Source organism: Lathyrus oleraceus, chromosome 2 (genome assembly GCF_024323335.1).
Source record: "Lathyrus oleraceus cultivar Zhongwan6 chromosome 2, CAAS_Psat_ZW6_1.0, whole genome shotgun sequence".
Classification (NCBI taxonomy): Eukaryota; Viridiplantae; Streptophyta; class Magnoliopsida; order Fabales; family Fabaceae; genus Lathyrus; species Lathyrus oleraceus.
Window position 1 is genome coordinate 272,592,444 of NC_066580.1, and position 5,919 is coordinate 272,598,362.

A 5,919-nucleotide genomic window follows, 5' to 3' on the forward strand; every position below is an offset into this window, starting at 1 on the left:
TTCCAACTCTTAACTTTTAAATTTTTGCTTATGATTAGTCTCTTCATCTCCTCCCACTCTCTTAAATTTCAAATCTCTCCCCCATTTTTCAAAAACCTTTTTTACTTGTGATTTCTAAACTTAGCTTTATTGCAAATTAGAAACCTTGAAGTGACTGAAAAATATTCTGAAAAATATTCTGATGAAGTGACTGACGACTTCAATTCAGAATCTGAAGCAAGCCTTGACATCCTGGTCAACGTGGTATCAATCTTACCACAAGAATACAAGTGTGTGACTGAAGTCGAAGGGTCAGTGGACAATGATGAAGCTGAAGAAATGGCTTTGCATAAACCAAGATGCTATTTTGTGCTGAACGATGGTGCTGCTGAAAGCGAAGAGGCAGTGTTCGAAAGACCAACGATGAACATGAAAAACCATTTGAAACCACTGCTGATCAGGGCAAAGGTGGAAGGCGTAACCGTCAACAAAATTTTGGTCGACGTGGTTTTGTCGGACTATAGAGGGAAGACGAAAAGCACCATGGGAGTAATTATGGTGAATATTACAGTAGGTTCCGTGACCAGACCGACACTATTCATGGTGATAGACGCAAGGCCAAGTTACAACTTGCTACTTCGCAGAGAGTGGCTACATGGCATCGGAGATGTGCCCTCTTTAGGCCACCAAAGACTGGTGATTTGGAGAGAGGATGGGGTGGCCGAAAACATCGAGGCCGACCAAGGATATTTTATGGCCGATGTGAATAGTGTCGGCAAGAAGGAGTTTGAAAGAAAGTTGGCCAACATCTCTCCTTGCTTCCCAGTTGAGGATGTTTATGCTAATCTAAGTGAAGCTTTCATCTCTCTAACTCTACATGAGACTCACGGATTCATTTGGGATGTGGAACGCCTAGATGATCCACCATACACGGGTATCCGGCCGACAGGCTGGGGGGATGCCAGTGATGATGTCTAAGTTGGAAGCTTTAAGAAAGATTTCGGCATACGTTGCCGAAAACAAAATAAAGTCGGCCATAGAGGCTGAAGAAAACATGGATGTTGAGGCCTATGCGTTGAATAAAGGAGGACATATGGCTATGGGGCCAGAACCCTCAAACAAACCAACCTTGGCCAAAGGGGACTTCGACATGCAGCGTCTGGATTGCATTTATGACAGTGAACCTTTAGGGTTCGAAAAAGACCCATTGGAAGAAGTCGACCTTGGCGAAAATGGCGAAAGAAGGCCAACATATATAAGCGCCAACATCGACAACAAACTAAAGTCTGAGGTAATATCCATACTCAAAGAATTTAGAGATTGTTTTGCTTGGGATTATAATGAAATGCCTGGTTTGAGTAGAGATTTGGTCGAGTTAAAGCTGCCCATAAAAGCTGGAAGAAAGCCAGTGAAACAAACGCCCAGGCGTTTCGACCCAGAGGTTATGGCAAAGATAAAAACAGAAGTTGAAAGACTCTTGAAATGCAAGTTCATCCAAACTGCAAGGTACGTGGAATGGTTGGCCAATATTGTGCCAATCATAAAGAAAAATGGGTCTTTAAGAGTGTGCATTGATTTTAGAGATCTGAATGCTGCCACACCAAAAGATGAATATGCCATGCCCGTGGCTGAGATGCTGGTCGATTCGGCCGCTGGTTTTGAATATTTAAGCATGTTAGATGGTTATGTTGGATATAACCAAATTTTTATTGCAGAAGAAGACGTGCCGAAGACGGCGTTTTGATGTCCAAGAGCCTTAGGGACATATGAGTGGGTGGTCATGCCATTCGGCCTGAAAAATGCCGGAGCAACATACCAGAGGGTAATGAACTTAATGTTCCATGACTTCATTGAAGATTTCATGCAAGTCTACATTGATGATATCGTGATAAAATCAAATGGACAACATACTCATGTCGACTATCTACGAAAAGCCTTCTTAAGGATGAGGAAATATGGATTAAAAATGAATCCATTAAAATGCACTTTTTGTGTGCAGACAGGCGACTTCCTTGGTTTTGTGGTGCACAAAAAGGACATTGAAGTAAATCAAAGCAAAACAAAAGCCATTATGGACGTCAGGCCTCCGTCGACCAAAAAGGAGTTGCAATCTTTTTTTGGAAAAATCAAATTCCTTAGAAGATTCATATCAAATCTAAGTGGCAAAACAAAAGCGTTCTCCCCACTACTTTGACTGAAGAACGAAGAGTTCAAATGGTAGGATGCACACCAAGAGGCTTTCGACAAAATCAAAGAATATTTGACTAAGCCTCCAGTATTGGCCCCTCATGTTAGGCACAGGCCAATGAGATTGTATATTGAAGCCTCACAGTCGACTATAGGGAGTATGTTAGTCCAAGAGGATGAAAATTGTGTCGAAAGACCTGTGTATTACCTTAGTCGAATGTTGAATGATTCTGAAACTAGGTATAGTGACATTGAAAAACTATGTCTATTCCTGTATTTCTCTTGTACGAAATTAAAGCAATATATTAAGCCTGTTGATGTTTACGTATCTTCTCATTTTGATATTATTAAACATATGCTATCTAAACCAATTTTGCATAGTCGAATTGGGAAATGGGCTTTAGCGTTAACAGAATACTCCCTGACATACGTACCCTTGAAAGCGATGAAAGGGCAGGTAGTAGCAGACTTCCTGGTCGACCATTCAATGGTCGAAATGGCGCAGAATTACGTAGATTTAGCACCATGGAGGCTATACTTCGATGCATCAAGACATAAGCATGGAGCTGGGATAGGGGGAGTCATAATTTCTCCAAATGGAATTCCAGCAGACTTCAAATACAAAATCGAAGGGATATGCACCAATAATGAAGCAGAATACGAGTCATTGATCACCGGACTTGAACTACTGCTGGAATTGGGGGCAAGGAATGTCAGAATTATGGGAGATCCGGAGTTAGTAATTAAATAAGTATCAAAAGAGCATAGGTGTATTAAAGAAAATCTGATCATGTACTTCGTGGTTACCATCAGACTGCTCAAGAGGTTTGAGCAAGTCAATCTCCAACACATACCACGGCAAGAAAACAAAATAGCAAATGATTTAGCACATGAGGCTTCAGGGTATAAAACGTCGAAAGACCAGGACAAAGAGATCCAAGTAAGAAAGAAAATAATGGCGACAGTATTGTCACCGTCAGATCTGGCGATCATGAAGCTGGGGGCAGTAGATAAAATCATTTCGAAATTCTGACTATCGACAACGAGGGAAGGAGTGATTGGCGTAGACCGCTAGTCGATTACTTACGCAATCCCGTGGGATCGACAAATCAAAATATAAAATATAGGGCCCTTAACTATGTCCTGGTAAATGATGAATTATTCAAAAAGATAGTCGAAGGAGTGTTATTAAAATGCCTGGGAGAAAATGAGGCGTACGTGGTTGTGTCGAGCACACACAGCGGGGCGTGTGGGGAACACCAAGCAGGTTTAAAGATGAAGTGGCTCTTGATGCGTTCGGGAGTTTATTGGCCTTCAATGTTGAAAGATTGCATTGAATTTGCCAAAGGTTGTCAAGAATGCCAATTGCATGGGGGCATACAGCACGTGCCTGCAAGTGAGCTACACACAATTGTGAAACCTTGGCCATTTCGAGGATGGGCTTTGGACGTTGTCGCAACCTAAATGCGAAAAAGAGACAACCGGCGAAAAAAAGGGAAATGACAGGAGAGTCGCCACCGTGCGTTATTTATCCCAAAGGAGGGAAAGGAAACGCTCGAAGTAAACCTGGGAAAAGGGGAGGAAAAGACAAGGTCTCGCAACCAAATCTTGGGTTCGGGAGCCGATTATGCGAAGGGAAGGTATTAGCACCCCTACGCATCCGTAGTACTCTACGGGATCCACTTTTGTTGTTCTTGTCTAAAGGGTGTGGGTTTATCTAATGTACTATTTGCTAAAAGAGGGGGTCAAAAGAAAATGACTCGCACGGATATCGCATCCACTGCATACGTATCTCATCTGGATATGAGAATCAGAGTCTTCGTAGCTCGGCTACCTATGGGTTAGGGGGATGTGTGCTCGGTAAGACGTCGCGTCTTATGCCTACGTATCTCATCTGGAATGAGAATCAGAGCAAAACGTAGTTCGGCTAACTACGGGGTAAGGGTTGTGTTTTAGGGTGAACGACGTTACTACGCAATCTACCGGATGCTCGACCTTTGGAGACTTACTCGCCTGTAGTAGAAGGAGTAAATGTGTTCTTAGGAGAAGAAAAATCAATGAGTTTGTGGTGTTTGGGGATGCTTACGCAAAAATGCAGTCCTAGACGAAGGAACCGCGCTACCTTAATTGACATGCAAACGGGAGACTATACGAAGCCTAGCAATCCTATGGGGGGACGATCACACCATACAAAACAAATATGCATAAAGTAAACATGCCGACAAGGGGGCGCAAACATACAGGGGTAGGGCTTTAGTCAAGAGGGGTCATATCAACCTCGACAAACAAGCCATGGAAAGGTAATCAACAAGGCTCTTAACCACTGACATTGACCGTCAGGGTGAGCAAATCAAAAGGGTAATGAGGATAAGACCTCATAGCTCTTAACCCTGGACAGGGTAAGCTCATGACATAAAGTGGGGATTCAGGAAGGTGGAACCCTCTCCACTGACTGACCGGACAAAAGATCTTGAGCTTTTGTTCTGAAGCATCGACACGTAGTGTGATCTTAAAGAACGACGCACTGAATAACGGGGGATTGACTACTAATCCCTTTTATCCGTCAATTGCCTCTTCGTGGAGGTCTTCAACACTGGTGCCTCTTTTTGGAGGTCTTTAGGCACAAAAATAAACACACAAAAACAATTGCCTCCTATCGAGGTCTTCCAGCTAATAAAGCGGTAAAATGCGGAAAAAAATAAAGAGATTAAGAGATCTACCACACGGATAAGAATCCGAAGTAACAACAACTAAAGAAATAAGAAACCCAGAGATCTCTCAAGCTGGCACCATAAAAAAAAGCAGGTCAATACAGGTAATCGGAATAAACCTCCAGATGGTATCCCACAAATAAAGTGGAACACCAAGCAAGCTATCCATGCAAGAGTATGTGAGCCCTCACAAAAACTCAACAAACAGGTTAGAGTAACAGGATGGAATCAGGAGAAAACAATGCCATGCCAAACACAAAACATATTAGAGCAGACAGAAAAGCAACTGTTGTCGCGATCGCTGCTGCTTCGCCCAGCGAGGGCTTAGCGAAGCTTCGCTGCAGGCTCGCCTAGCGATGGTGCTAGCGAACGCCTGCGGATTCTGGATTTCCCATTGATAACAGTACAATTTTAGGGACTCCAAACCCTATGGTATCCCTTTCAGAAGTCAAGTGATCAGACATTCAAATCATTATTTTACACATTCATGCATATCTAAACTCGCATGCAAAACCTCACGATAATACCTCATACATTAAGAGTATTCAAATTAGAAGCATAAAGTGATAGGAATAAGGCAAACCTGATTGGAGAGATCGATTAAAATCGAGTGACACGGCTGGGTTTGCAAAGCAATGTTAGGGTTTGCGTGAGATGGAGGTGAAAAAGTGTGTGAGTCAGAGTGAACTTTCAGAGTTGTCTGAAGGCTGCTGCAGATTAGTTCGTAGTCTCCTTCTCTCCCCCTTTTTCTCTCAAGGGTTTTGTTCTACTGAGACTCTAGTATTTATAACCTGATTTCCGTGGCTTGGTGGGATCAAATGAGGGCAACTCAGGCCCATGACTTTCTGTTACATTCTGAAAACGCGTGCGCTTCGCCTAGCGAAGGATCTGCTCGCTTAGCGAGCATGATAGTTCAAGGTTCGCTAGGCGAACCATTCTGCTCGCCTAGCGAGCATGACAGCCCAGGAACGGATTCCTGCTCCTTCAGTATTAGCATTTGGAATGATGAATAGACCCCCTTTGAACCTGTTGGAAGTAACTC